The following is a 16,565-nucleotide window of genomic DNA, read 5'->3' on the forward strand; positions in this document are numbered from 1 at the left end:
ACTATTTTTTGTTTGGCAAGGAAATTTGGAGGCAATTGAGGGGCGTGGCAATGGGGGCCTGCTTCTCCCCCAGCTATGCGTGTTTACACGTAGGCTGGTGGGAGGAGCGGGTCCTCAATGTTACGCATCAAGTGTGGGTACGAGAGAAAGTCATCCGGTACCTCCGCTATATTGACGATATTTTTATAGTCTGGCAAGGTAGTGAAACAGAGGCTACTGCTTTTGTTGAGGCTATTAATGACAATCCTTATAACCTCAGATTTACTTCAAAGATCAGCACTAAAAAAGCAGAATTTTTGGATGTCATGGTCTATATTGATAATCACAGTAGAGTGCAGACTACCCTTCACCGTAAGAGCACGGCAGGCAACACTACCCTCCATGCCTCCAGTCTACATCCCAGGCACACAATTCAGAGTATTCCATATGGAGAAATTTTGAGGTTAAAAAGAATTTGTAGTGTTGCCTCTGATTTCGATTCCTGTGTTGATGACTTGCGTATCCGCATGAAAGCCCGTGGTTACACTGAAAACATGTTTAATCTAGCTCTAGTTAAATCTCAAAGTAGAACCCGGGCGAGTTTGTTAATGCAAGCCTCTGACAATACAGAATTACCTGACGAAACATTAGATATTGCCAAACAAGAATGTCCCAGGTTTATCACGAACTATAGCAGCCAACACAACAAAATAAGACAAATGTTCAACCATCACTGGCCCACGGTATTAACTGACAATGTTTTGGGCAACATGCTTCCTGACAAACCTTTGGTTACCTTTCGTCGGGCACTAAATATGGGAGCTATACTAGATCAAAACAGCACAGAGCTTAAACTGAAACCCAATTGGCTAATCAAGGAGGGATTCCGAAAATGCTCTACGTGTAGAGCTTGTAATTTTGGAATAAACAAAACACACTACAAAACTCCCTTCAGCGACACAGAGTTTCCCATCAAGGGCCAATTTACGTGTAAAACAGAATATGCTGTAATTGTACTGACATGCACCTGTGGCCTCAATTATGTAGGCAGTACTATACAACCGGTGCATGTCAGAATCTTGCAGCATATTCGGGCCATTCTACACTCAGATCCTGCTTATCCTGTCGCCCGCCATTTCTTGAGCTCACACAACAAAGACATCAACTGTCTATCATATTATGTTGTGGCTTCAGTTCCCAAATCAAGAAGAGGGGGTAATCGAGAACTAAAACTCCGACAATTGGAGTCACGTATGATTCTCGAATATGATAGCAAGTGGCCAAATGGGCTCAACATCACAGAGGATCTTCGTCACTTTATATAATAAGGTTTATGATGTAAACATGGAGTCCTTGTAAACAAAGTATCAGCTCTGGATGTAACTTCCCCTAGGTAGTCAGGTTCCCTGTTACCTAGTGGACCATACAAATATATAGGAGTCTGTATATGTGTGTATATGTAAGAATATATAACATGAACTAGGATATGACTTATCTGATAGGTAAGAGAGGTGGCCAGTCAAGTTCCTTGTTGGCCTCCTTTACATAAAAACAGATAGCTCCTTACCTCCTCCTATTTTGTAAATATACACTAATTACTATTTAAAAATGTTGTATACACTTTTTACTACCTAATGTTATTTAATCAGCACGTATTTTACACTGGGTGTTTTTAGTCATAATGAATTTTACATATTGTAGTTTTAATACCAGTATCAAATGTTTTTACAGTTTTTAATATGAGATATAGTAAAGGACAATGTCCTATCTCTAACTGTTAAACTGCATTTATGCATTGAATACACATGGTACTTTTGTGCAATATGTTGGCTCAGCACTTTATTCCCATCCTCCTTATTCCCTCTTGCACTTTAATATACTCCACTTGACGCAGGCTCAGAACCGGTCTAATTCAAATATATTCACACTTATACATTAGTCCGCTAGTCACTTTAAAGATTTTATACATATGAAATATTTGGTCTTTTTTAAGGGATTTATCCTGAAAATATGAAATTCCTATCAACTATATGTGTGGGATCATATGACATTATCATTGCATTTATTTATATTTTGTGGTATGTTACTTTAAAAAAATGTATTTTTACACATACTCTTTTTGCAATAATGTACAAAGGCCATATGTAACATCTGATTAGATATATATAAAAGTATGTCTTTTATGTCTATCAGATTGCAACATCACGTGTCTGGGCGGGCTAATTGTGTGTCTCACTGCATTATAAAATTAAAAAAATCTAACTGGTTCACTTGCATGTGAACAAGGGCTCTTGAAGCCCGAAACGCGTAGTGCCCTCTTGCTACCGACTATAATGCAAATAAAGAACCTGTGTAGCGCATCAGCTGGTCCGTCTCCTCTGTTCCTGCGCCGACCTGACCTCCGGTCTGACTCGGAAGTGGTGTGTGGAGTTTTGTGCATATATATATATATATATATATATATATCTATATATATATATATAGATATATATATATATATATATATATATATATATATATATATATATATATATATATATATATATATATATATATATATACTAGCAACCCGTCCCGACATTGTCCGGGTATGAATTGCTGCCGGCCAGTAGTATATTGTTTTGTAGGATTTCGTTTTGATAGCATTTCTTATCTGTGACAGGCCTGTGAAACGCTCTGATTCACAGTGCACTGCTGATGCACTCAAGAGTGCGCGTTCAGTAGTGTGTGAACTCGAGTTTCCCTACTTTATTTTTCCTTGCAATATTATATAGCGCGAACTCGACAACATGGCATGAGCACAATTTACATTACAGAAGAACACATTAATTTGTGGTAGGCACGGGGAGACAAAGCGATTTGCCTGGAATCACAGGAAGTTGAGCTGATGCTGAGATTCGAACGTAGCTCCCCAGCTCTAAAGTTCGCAATTCTAGAACTTGTGGTGGGAGGTGTGTCTAAAAGTGTATGTCGGTGCTGGCCATTAATGAGAGACCTGTGCATTTTTCTAATTGGTGGTGAAAAAATATGAGTATGTTGCTGGAGATGTTTAGGGATAGGTGTGGGTTTTGGGGTACAGGGGTATTTTTAGGGTTCAGGGCTAGGTTTGGGTTTGGGGTATAGGGGTATTTTTAGGGTTCAGGGCTAGGTTTGGGTTTTGGGGTACAGGGGTATTTTTAGGGTTTAAGGATAGGTTTGGGTTTTGGGGTACAGGGTATATTTATAGGGTTAAGATGGGTTAGTGTTTAAGGGTGTTGGGGTATTTTAAGGAGTAAGGGTGGGTTATGATTATGGGGTGCAGGGGTATTTAAAGGGAGCAGGGTGGAATTAGTTTTTAGGGTGTAAAGGGTAATAAAATAACATAATAAAAATAATATAAATGATGCAATTTAAAAGAATAAATGTTTTAATTAAATGTAAAAAAAGTGTATATATATATATATATATATTCACTGAAAAAACCATAGGTTTCACACCAGTTATAGTTATCTGGAAATTTTACTCGCATAAAACCATTGAAATTCCCACGTTATAGTTAGTTGGACTCAATATAACTTGCGCGTGCAATGCACTGCTGATGACGTCACATATTACATCACTCATGACATGGTCAGTGACATCACTCATGACATCACTGATGACACCATCCAGTGAATGTGTGTCTTTCTGAAAAATAAATATTAGTGAGTAATGTTTAAATATTTAAATATATGTATTAGTGTTTCACTTGTATATAAGTGGCTGCATGGGTTGGTGAGTAACTACATGTGTATGTATATGAGTTATTAGATGTTTTTTTAGTATCAGTATGAGTGTCTGTATTGCTTAGTGTGGGTATTACTTACAACATTGATGCATGAGTGACTGACTCTCTGTTTGTATGTATTTTGAAGACTGCTTATGTGCAGGACTGTATGGTGGAATAGTGTGTATATGTCTATGTTAGTGAGTGAATGACTGTCTCACTAGTGTCTTTATCAGTAACTACATATGTTTTAATCTAGAATATGTGAATATTGATGCATATAAGTGAGTATATGTGAGAGTAAGAGATTGTAAGCGTTCCTGTTTAAATAAGTATATGTTTCTATAAGTGATTGTTTAAGAGAATAAATATGTGTAAATTTCCATAGAAGTAAGGTGGTAGTGTGTGTACAGCTCTATATGCAAATAAATGGATGTTCAATAGTTTAGTTGCATGGGTGAGTATGTGTGTGAGTAACTTATGGATGACTGTCGGTGTGTAACAGGATGTATAGGTGTATCACTACATATGATGAGTGAGTATATGTATGAGTGATTATATGGAACTGTTGGTGAATGAGTGGATGTGTATATAGATGGTGGAATTACTGAATTGGTTGCTGTAACTGATATGGGTATGTCCATTTTTTTGAAAATTTAAGTTTCTATTTTTTAATATGTGTTTCAAGAGTTACATTACAGTGAAAGGAGGTCTGTCACTCTGTCACAAGGATGGTGTCATCAGTGATGTCATGAGTGATGTCACTGACCATGTCATGAATGATGTACTATGTGACGTCATCAGCAGTGCATTGCACGCGCAAGTTATAGTGAGTCCAACTAACTATAACGTGGGAATTTCAATGGTTTTATGCGAGTAAAATATCCAGATAACTATAACTAGTGTGAAACCTATGGTTTTTTCAGTGAAGTTAATAGGTTTTTTAAATGCTAATTCCTAACTATAACTGGTGTGAAACCTATGGTTTTTTCAGTGAATTTCAATGGTTTTTTAATAGCAAATCTCTATAGGTATGAAAAGTAATATTTTTTATAACGAATTTTATATTGTATAATTATGTAATAATATTTTTTATATTTTTACTTTTGCCCCGGAGCGCTCCCGGGGTGCGTACCGGGGAGCACCCCGGTCAGCGCAATTTTGCCGCGCTCCCCAGGGCGCGTACCGGGGAGCGTCCCGTTAGCGCTATTGCCGCGAACGAAAACAACATCGTGATGTTTTGCGCAGTCGCGTGACGCGTCATATGACGAACTGCGTAAGCGCACCCGGATTCACGCGATCGCATACGATCGCGCAGCGTCTCGACGCGCTTACGCCGCGCGCCCTGGGGCGCGTAGCGTAATCGCGTCAGGTCATGTGATCTGAAAATAACACTTTTCATTGGTGCAGATCAGTTTTGGTTTCCAAATGATGAAAGCCTGGGTCATGTGACTTGAAAATAACACTTTTCATTGGTCCAGAACAGTTTTGTTTTCCAAATGATGAAAGCCCCCACCTTTTTTCCTTATTCTGACTTTGTCCTTTGACTGAGAAAGACCTTTTTGGAGTTCTATCTCTACTCTTTACTAGTTTGAAATGGCTACATTAGCAGCAGCAGCTGGAGGATCTGCCCCACCACCACCATCTAAAAGACCACCAGAAGATTACATTGGTGGTCAAGAGGATGAGGAGGAGAATGATGAAGAGGAGGAACAGAGAAGGGAATTCCTGCCTGAAAATAAACAGCCCTACCAACCAAAAGAGCACTTTATTTGGAAGTTCTTCAAATTCGCCACATGATGTGTTTGCATCCAAACAATTATTCTAATGCAGAGTTAAGGGACCTCTGCAGTAAGCTACCCCCATCAACGTCAAGACCCTCAACATCAAAACAACCCACTCCATCTGGTCCGGGGGCAAGAGACACATTGGCTACTATTCAACCGAAGTTTGCAGATTACAAAATCGTGTGCAAATATTGTAACAAGACACTTTGCTATGGTGAGCAAAGTATCGAACTTATCATGGTTGCTGGTGATAACCATAAGTGTCCAAGAAAACCCTAAATGTTCCTGATTTTTTTTTGCTCCAGTTGAGCCATTTACAATTCCCTGTTTTTTGTTTCTCCCCATAAAAAAAACAAAAAAAATATAAAACTGTTCAGAAAAGCCAAAAAAATTAAAATGTTCCAAAAAAACAATAAAAAAATATAAAACAACAAAAAGAATAAAAAAACAGTTCTTTTTAGAACTACCTCCAATTTATAAAAAAATGCAAAATTTTTTGAAAACTCTGTCATTCTTTTTTCCCTATGGTACGCTCCCCGGTGCGCGTACCGGGCGCTCCCCCCGCGCAAATCGAAAAAAAAATGTTTTTTTGCCCCGCGGGGCACTTTTATGACCCCCTCATCAAACCTAGGGGATCAGGGGGGGTCTACTCTGCCCCCTTATGGTCATTTCCCCCTTTGTTTTTGCCACATCTTGTGTCTCGATTTTACCGAGACACAAGATGGCGACCGGTGCGCTCCCCGGTGCACGTACCGGGGCGCGCTTATAGATATATATATATTTTTGATCCTAAATTACTCAAAATCCACTGTAGCACATCTCTTGAGACATAGCAAAGGCACATCGGGCTACCAGTCCCTACAATTTTGCCAAGTTTGGTGAAAATCCATTCAGCCGTTCGGGCTAAAAGTGAGGCCAACCGCCCTAAGGAAATTAACATGGGGAAAACACGTTTTGGGACCCCCCTTTTATCTTGGCCCCCGCTTGACGAATCCCCCCCACATTTTCAGGGAAGGAGCGGAGCCGGGTGGGCCACGAACTTTGAGAAATTCGCAAAGATTCGTCCACCGGCGCCAAAGTTATTCCCAATAGAATGTTGCGGACTTCCTATGGAAAGTAGATCCTAACTATAACTACCTACTGGTGACTGCCAGTAGGTAATATATATATATATATATATATATATATATATATATATATATATATATATATATATATATATATATATATATATATATATATATATGAGACAAAACTCGTTCCGGCACAAGCCTGCGCCGCCAATTATATTCGACAATCAGCCAAAGAAGAACGAAGAGTTGAACCCATTTTCTGTGCAAATATATATATATATATATATATATATATATATATATATATATGCTGCAAGAGCTCGCCTCCGTCTCTACACGAGACCAACAGCCACACACTAGCAAAGACGAGGTAGACCCAGATTTTCGTGCTTCTTCTTTTATTTTAGCTTAAAAGTGCAACCATGTCAGCCACGACGCGTTTCGGCAGATCCCTGCCTTGATCACATGACAACAGTGTCGTGGGATACACCTCCTTTTAAAGTGCAAGTGCATAAAAATGGACATAGAAAAAATACTAATTTACAGCTTTTTTTCATCATTTTCATAGTGTGGTACGTAAAATACAGAAAATATTTGTAAAATACATTTGCTGAAATTTCCAGAATATGGATACAGCCTTAAAAAATGTTTATAGTATAATACAATAGGGTAATGTTTGCTGTATTTCAGATGTCCATTTACTAAATACTATAGTGCATCACCGTGAATCTAGAGAAATTAAAACTAAAACATTTTTCAAAAACGTGATAGAAAGAAAAACTCTTTTTTCGATAAACAAAATTGATAACCTATGTGCATAATGAAAAAAATGTTTTTTTTAAAGATTTTATATATACATACAGTTACCTTTCCAAAAAGCAGTTAGAAAAATGTTATTTCTAATCTTATTTCAAGACAATTACAAGGGCAATATCATGTACACATCTCTCACTCTCAAAGGGTTCCAACTAAATGAATGCAACTCAATATGGCTATCCAACTGAGTGTTTCCCACAATTGATCAACCTTCACCAAATTTCATAGACATTAATGGTTGATCAATCCACTCATGATTTCACTAAAATTGCATAAATAGTTAAAATCCCTTCTGGAGTATCAAAAATATATACATAAATATTTAACTTTATCGCCATGTAAAATCCATTATTTACAATACAAAATCAATTCATTAGTTATTTACAACCAGGAACAAATGAGAATTCAAACTATTACGTCCTAATATGTTAAACTGATGAAGACTGTGCAAATTGAGCGCTATTTCTTGTAAGCAAATACTGTCCAATACTCATTCTAAAAATGTGTACAGATCTTCCGTCATGTTAAGACCTTTTGGCTGCTTAGTATCTAAAGTCAAGATATAATGTGTCTCAAGCCTACGAAGCATGCCTTCCCTATCCCCTCCTCTTCTCTGCGCGGGGACTGTGTCTATGATGTAATATCTTAGGTCTTTCAGATTTCCACCATGGACTTCATGGAAGTGTCTTGCCACGGGATAATTAGGGTCGTTGTTGGTGATCGCCCTAATGTGTTGTAAAATCCTCTTGTGGCTTGGAAGCTTGGTACTGCCTACATATTTTAAATTGCAGGTGCACTCTAGTACGTATACCACAAATTCACTTTTACATGTCAAGTGAAACTTGATGTTTTGTGGTTTAGAGCTGAAAGCTGTTAAGTAGGAAGTTTTGTTCACCCCAAAAGAACATGCTTTACAGCTGGAGCACTTGTAAAACCCTTTACGTGCTAGGGACAGGCCTGTGCTATCTTTGTATTCTGGACTGCTTCTTACTAGCACATCCCCCATCGATGTTGCTTTTCTGTATGTGATAGAGGGGTATTCAGGAAGAGAGTCTCCTATGACTGGATCCTCTTTTACAAGATGCCAGTTGCGTTGGATGATTTTTCGCAGTTCCCTATGCTGGCGGTTGTAGCTCATAATTAATCTGGGTGCCTCATCAGACATAGTTGTGCTACTGGTGTTTTCTACCGTCAGAATTTCTGCGTTTTGTAGGAGTTCCTCTCTGGATTTTAATCTAGATTTGGCCATTGCCGCATCAATTACTTTGGCACTATAGCCTCTTTCCAGGAACCTACACTTACTCTTCTGTTGATGCCTCCTGAGTTCCCCTTCCTCGCTGCATATTCTACGTAACCGCAGCATTTCCCCGTAGGGAATGCTGTGGATTAGATTGCTGGGATGTGCGCTACTAGCATGTAACAGGGTGTTCCCTGCAGTCTGCTTTCTGTACAGGGTGGTCTTTATCTTGCCTTCATCAGTTTTAACTAGAACATCCAGGAAGGAAACTTGCCTATCACTTATGTCAGATGTAAAGCATAAGTTGATGTCATTAACATTGATGTTATCTATGAAAGTCTGCGCCTCCTGTTTGCTGCCCTTCCACACAATGATCAAGTCATCAATGTACCGTAGGTAAGATATTATATTATTAGTGCAGATGTCATGATATTTCTCCCTGAGGACCAACTCCTCCCACCAGCCCATGAACAGACAGGCATAACTGGGGGAGAAGCTGGCCCCCATGGCGACACCCTGAACCTGACGGTACATTTGCTTATTGAAGAGGAAAAAGTTATGTTCCAAACAAAACAAAAGCATATCAATTAACATTTTGTTGTGCATTGTAAATTCAATAGATCTTTTGGATAAAAAGTATTGTACAGCCTTCACCCCATCCCTGTTACGGATACAAGTGTATAGTGAGGAAACATCCAGGGTTATTAAATGATATCCTGTTTCCCATTTAACCTTGGCTATTTTTGATAGGAAGTCCCCCGTGTCTTTCACATATGACTTTAGTTTATGCACGTGTTCTTGTAAAAAGAAGTCTATATACTGTGAGAGATTTTCAAGGGGTCCGTCACATGCCGCGATAATTGGTCTTCCTGGGGGTGTTTCCTTATTCTTATGTATTTTGGCTATGAAATAAATTACTGGCGTACGTGGATATTCTTTCTTTAGGAATTTGAACTCCTCCATGTTCAAAAGTCCCAAACTTTTCCATGCCAGTAGTTTACTGGCCAATTCATCTTGCATCTGTTTATATTTGATGGGTGAGCTGTGGTGGTAACATTGGACGTCGCTGAGCTGTTTGTTTGCTTCAGCGAGGTATTGTGAAAGAGGCCACAGCACAATGTTTCCTCCCTTATCCGAGTTTCTTATTACCACTTGATTTTCATTCTTTAGTTTTTCCATTAGATTATCATATTGAATTTGTTCCTTTGTCCTTCTTTTCTTGGTCATTTGGATCTTAGTGTGTAGTTTCTTAACTTGCGCAACCACTGTATCATTGAAAACATCAATTGAGTCTTTAGTTGTGATCGGTACAAACTTGGATTTTCTTTTGAAAGGTGTATCCGGTTTCTTATTTGCCAGACTCCTTGTTTGTTGTGAACTGAGAACTGGAAAATCCTGGGAGCTTACCCCATTTTGTGACTCCATGTTATTTTGGGGAACATTTCGGGTGTTTATTATTCCTTGGACAGATGTTAGCAGCTCATAATCTTCCGCTGCCAAATTTATGTTGTCTGCCGCTGGATCTTCTTGTATACCCTTGCTTTTTGATTTATTAGTAGGTTGTGTCTTATGAAATTTTCGAAGTTTTAGTTTACGTATGAATTTGAACACATCGGCCCTAGTTTTTGTATAATGAAAATTGCTTTCAGGGCAATACGATAAACCCAATGACAGCAGCTGTTTCTCCGCCGCAGTCAAATCAATGTTCGCTAGGTTTATTATCGTATTCGAATCAGTGTTCATTTCTTGTGTTTCTATGTTTTTGTCCCCCGTTTGTTGTTCCAAGCACCCCTGCCCCGCCCCCCTCGCTTTGTTGCGTTTCCTCTGGGCGGCCCTCCGCTCCCGCCTGCTCCTTGTCCGTTTTTTGCCGGCTGTTGTTTGCCTGCTGAGCGTAAAGTGTCCCGCCTTGTCTTGCTGATGTACTCTAGCTCCTCACCCATTGTTAATGTTGTGGCATCTTCATCTTCATATTCAGATCCACTTTCAGTGTATACACTGGAGCCTGATGCCGAAGACATTTCTGTTTGAGATTCTCTCTCCGGTTGTGCAGAGCTGGAGGGCTGCGGATTTTGGCACGTTTTCTCAGTGTTTGGTTTTCCTGTTTTATTTTTTCTCATGGAGTCATATTTCCTTGAAAATGTGAAAATCCTTCCATTTTCATAGTCCTCTTTGTCCCTTCTAAATTTGTATGATTTACGGTTTTTTATTTTGTCTTCTTCCTTTTTCAGTTTGCGTTCCATTTCCTCCTCGAATTTCACTTTAGAGGCTTGTGGGTCACTCATTGTTTGAATTTCGCTGCGCAGCGCATCTATCTTCAGAAGGATTTCCCCTCTATCAATTTCTGCATGCTTCACTAATAACTCAACTAGTTTCCTCGAAGAGTCAAGGTTGCATTGCGCCCATTCCGCCATTAATACCGGATTTGGAGTGTCATAAGTGGGTGCTATCATTATTCTTAACCCTCTGGGGATTCTGTTTACCTCTAAGTATCGACTGAGGGACTTCGCTTCCCACCATTTGACCATTTCGGTGCGCATCAGCTTTTCGAGTGCCTTGTATTTGTCTTTCAAATCTGTACCCTCAGGCACGGTTTTGTCTGCGCCTGAGGTCTTGCTTTTTGGTCTTGTCGTTTCATTTGAGAACAGCTCCTTTGCAGCGTTCTCACGATCCTTGACTGTTGCCGCTGACATGGTTGCACTGACAATCCACTTGTTTGTTAATTTTCACCCGCCGCGTGATGGATGGCTTTATATATATATATATATATAAAATAAAGAGACGCCCACAGCACACGATATGAGACATGGCATGAAGGGCGGAACGTACCACATGCCCCAGCGTTTGTCACGCCCCCAGCATACGCCCACAGCACAACGCAGACACACCCACAAGGGGCTACTTTGCTGGAAAGGTTCTTTTACCTTTTAAATGTATATGGTGGGCGTCTGCATAGCCTATGTCCTTCTGCTGCAACTGCCCTTTCCAACACTGTATTGGGTGTTGTGATTGGTGCTGTGGTTCCTGAGATTATCCGCCTCAAAGGTTTGGGCTCTCTCCGTGTCAAGACAGCAGGTTAATCGCCTTCGCCTTCAGCACAATGGACACGGACCAATAATTGGTGCAAAAAGTAATTTTTATTCCTCAGTACGTCGCCATAATGTTTCGGCTCGTCCGAGCTTTGTTCACATGATTATAAAGAAAATCAGCTATACACTTTGGGGGTGGCACTAAAACAGAGACAGTGCAGCACAACAAATACGGGTCATATATTTTTTATATGTTTTTTAATAATAACAACACGAACGCACAGTCAGAAAATAAAAAATAGAAAAGAAACCCCCTATTTAATAAAAGATGAAGGGAAAGCAAAATAAACAAACTACATCTCCCACAATACATCTTATATATAATGATCACTGACACAAGTTACATGTCTTGGTAAACTTGTTTTTATTGGTTGAATGGAATGTAACCATGTTGAACCGTGATCAAGCCATCGTGGATAGCGAAACACGTTGGTTGTCTCCTCAAACCTGATGTTATTTGGAATTTAAAAGCTTTGGGAATTAGAAAGCCTGCAAGTGCGTTTTTCAATTTTCCGCAAGGAATGTGTTGTATATATATATATATATATTACCTACTGGCGGTCGCCAGTAGGTAGTTATAGTTAGGATTTTTTTCAATGTTAAATCTCAAAATTCTATTTGGAAAAACTTTGGCGCCGGTTGACGAATCTGCCTCAAAATTTCCTCAAAATGGCCTCGCAGCGTTCCGGTCCTTCCCTGAAAGTTTGGGGGGTATTCGTCAAGCGGGGGCCGAGATAAAAGGGGGTCCCAAAACGCGTTTTCCCCATGTTAATTTCCATAGGGCGGTCGATTTCACTTTTAGCCCGAACGGCTGAATGGATTTCCACCAAACTTGGCAAAATTGTAGGGACTGGTAGCCCGATGTGCCTTTGCTATTTCTCAAGATATGTGCTCCAGTGGATTTTGAGTAATTAGGGTTCAAAAAAATATATATATCTATAGCCGCGCACTGGTACGTGCACCGGTACGCGCACCGGGCACGCCACGCGAGGTGCGCAAGGAAAGCTGATTGGCTCTCGGGTGTCTGTAAACATTCGAAACAGTCTGGAGCGGCCGCCATCTTGTGTCTCGGTAGGATCGAGACACGAGAGGTGGGCAAAACAAAGAGGGAAATGACCATAAGGGGGCAGGGTAGACCCCCCCTTGAACCCCTAGGTTTGATGTGGGGGCAATAAAAGGGCCCCGCGGGGCATTTAAAATATTTTTTTTTTCGTTTTGCGCGGGGGAAGCGCCCGGTATGCGCACCGGGGAGCGGCCCGGGGAGCGTACTATGAGGGAAAAAGATGACAGAGTTTATAAAAAAAGAAGCCTTTATTTAGAAATTGGAGGTAGTTCTAAAAATAACTTTTTTTTTCTTCTTTTTGTTGTTTTATATTTTTTTGTGTTTTTTGAACATTTTGTACTTTTTTTGGCTTTTCAAAACGGTTTTATATTTTTTTTGTATTTTTTTAGGGGGAGAAACAAAAAAAGGGAATTGAAACTGGCTCAACTGGAGCAAAAAAACAAAAAACCCAAAAAATTACTTCTTTTTGGGGCACTTGTGATTATCACCTGCAAGGACGATGAGCTTTACGCTTTTTTCACCATAGGCGATAAGCTTGCCACATGCAGAACAAGTGATTTTAAAATCAGCAAATCTTGGCTGAATACAAGGCATCATCTCTGATGTTTCTGGTCCCGATGAAGTGGGTTGGTTTCTTTGGGAGGTGGTCCTTGACGACTGGGGGAGGTTACTGGCCAGTTCCCTGAACTCTGCACGAGAGTAGTTGTTTGGGTGCTTTCGGGTCATATGACGAATCATGGTATAGTTACCAAATGAATATTTTTTGTTTGGGTTGCCCCGTGAAAGTTCTTCATTGCAGATTAGGCAAGTTACCTTGGCCGCATTCACTTTTTTCTTGCCCTCTGGGATTGAAAAAAACTCCCATACAATGTGTGGCTTGGGTTTGTATGGGGTATTTTCTTCAGGCAGCCATCTTCTCCTCCCCTCCTCCTCTTCCTCTTCCTCCTCCTCCTCTTCTTGACCACCAATATAATCTGGAGCTGGTCCTGTTGGTGGTGGTGGTGGTGGTGGTGGTGGTGGTGGGGCAGATGCACCAGCTGCTGCTGCTACTGAAGCCATTATTAAGATCAAAAAGGTACAGAGATGTACAAACAGGTCTTCCTCAGTCAAAGGACAAAGTCAGAATAAGGAAAAAAGGTGGGGTCTTTCATCATTTTGAAAAAAAACTGTCCTGAACCAATGAGAAGTGTTATTTTCAGGTCACAAGACCAGGGGCTTCATCATTATGAAACTAAAACTGTTATGAACCAATGAAAAGTGTTATTTTCAGGTCACATGACCCGACGCGCTTACGCTACGCGCCCCCGGGCGCGCCCGGGGGCGCTCCGGGTCGCGTAGCGTAAGCGCGTCGGATGTTTACGTTGCGCGATCGTATTCGCTCGAGTACTTCCGGGTGCGCTTACGCCGTGCGTATCACGCGGACGCGGCTACGCGATACGTCATGATCATGTTTTCGTTCGCGATATTGGCGCTTACGGAACGCTCCCCGGAGCGCGCCCGGGGGCGCTTTATAAAACTACGCTTTTCGGGGCGCTCCCCGGGAAGCGCACCGGGAGCGCTCCAATTTACGAAAATTAACTTTGATAAAATATATATTGTGCTACATTGGGCTATATATATGCCAAAATGTAGCCCAAATGTAGCCCAATGTAGCCCAAAGATGGCCACCAGAGACCAAAAAATCCAAATGTAGCCCAAATACCAGCTAGATGTAGCCCAACTGTAGCCCAATGACAGAATGTACCAGAGTGTTCTAAAGAACAACTAGAGTGCTAACAGTCTTATGTATAAAGTGAGATTTATAGTTAGGAATTAGAATTTAAAAAACGTTTGAAATTCACTGAAAAAAACATAGGTTTCACACCAGTTATAGTTAGTAATTAGCATTTAAAAAACCAATGAAATTCACTGAAAAAACCATAGGTTTCACACCAGTTATAGTTAGGAATTAGCATTTAAAAAACCTATTAAATTCACTAAAAAAACCATAGGTTTGACACCAGTTATAGTTAGCTGGAAATTTTACTGACATAAAACCATTGAAATTCCCACGTTATAGTTAGTTGGACTCACTATAACTTGCGCGCCTGCAATGCACTGCTGATGACGTCACATATTACATCACTCATGACATGGTCAGTGACATCACTCATGACATCACTGATGACACCATCCTTGTGGCAGACTGATAGACCTCCTTTCAGTGTAATGTAACCATTGAAACACATATTCAAACAATAGAAACTAACAAAAAATGGAGATACCCATACCAGTTACAAAAACCAATTCAGTAATTCCACCATCTATATACACATCCACTCATACACCAACAGTTTTATATAGTCACTCATACATATTCTCACTCATCATATATAGTGAAACACATATACATCCTGTTACACACCGACAGTCTTACAAAAGTTACTCACACACATACTCACACATGCAAATAAACTATTGAACATCCATTTATTTGCATATACAGCTATACATACATTAGCACATTACTTCTAAGGAAACTTACACATACTTACTCTCTTAAACAATCACTTATAGAAACACATACTTATTTAAAAAGGAACTCTTTCAATCTCTCACTCTCACATATACTGACTTATATACATCAATGCTCATATATACAAGATTAAAACATATGTAGTTACTCATAAAGACACTAGTGAGACAGGCATTCACTCACTAACACACACATATACACACTCATCCACCCATACAGTCCTGCGCATATGCTGTCTTCAAAAAACATACAAACAGTGAGTCAGTCACCAACCCATGCAGCCACTTATACACAAAGTGAAACACTGATACATATATTTAAAAATATAAAAATTACTCGTTAATATATGTATTCATTAAGATACACTTAATAAGGCAGTTAACCAATCAATTCTTTTTAAAAAAACATCCATTTACACACTTATTTAACCATTTATTCTTCCATCGTCCTTTACAAATACAAATATAAAACATATTTATTTTTCATAAAGACACACATTCACTGGATGGTGTCATCAGTGATGTCATGAGTGATGTCACTGACCATGTCATGAGTGATGTAATATGTGACGTCATCAGCAGTGCATTGCAGGCGCGCAAGTTATAGTGAGTCCAACTAACTATAACGTGGGAATTTGAATGGTTTTATGTCAGTAAAATTTCCAGCTAACTATAACTGTATATATATCAGGTAGGTTATGGAATTTTGTTTTTATTTTCAGGAAAACAGCGTAGAAAGATGAGAACAGAGTCCATGCTATTTACAAGCCTGATGCGTTTCATACTCCCCTGAGCATTTCTTCAGAGGCTTCAGCAAACTCTGTCTGGAGCTTTCAGAGTTTTTCAATGATTTGCATCAGCTCCAGTGGGCGTTGGCGCCCCCGGGGCCTGCTGGTGCTAGTAGTTCAATAAATCTTGCTGCAGTGAGCTGCTCCCAGAGTAAAATAATACTTCAATATATATATATATATATATATATATATATATATATATATATATATATATATATATATATATATATATATATATATATATATCTATATAAATATATGAATCACCAAATTGCCCTGAAGCATTGGAGGAGCACTCACGATGTTTTGCCTTCCAGCCTAATTATGCAGCCTGCTTTTAAAGTGCACATTTCTTGTTCTCTTCTGCCTGCGCGTTTCAGGGCCACAAGCCCCTTCTTCTTGGGCACTAAACAACACACTTGAGCCCTGCATATCATTTTCGGTATTTATTCACCATTTCCACTCACCATGGGT

At 39.7% G+C, this 16,565-nt stretch overlaps 1 protein-coding gene across 1 annotated transcript in view; it reads right to left on the minus strand.

Annotated features, from left to right (window-relative positions):
- LOC147706375 (cadherin-like protein 26) overlaps positions 1–16,565 on the minus strand; it is a 359,502-nt gene that overhangs the window by 229,440 nt on the left and 113,497 nt on the right. The window lies entirely within an intron of this gene.

The sequence above is a fragment of the Lissotriton vulgaris genome, chromosome 7 (assembly GCF_964263255.1).
Source record: "Lissotriton vulgaris chromosome 7, aLisVul1.2, whole genome shotgun sequence".
Classification (NCBI taxonomy): Eukaryota; Metazoa; Chordata; class Amphibia; order Caudata; family Salamandridae; genus Lissotriton; species Lissotriton vulgaris.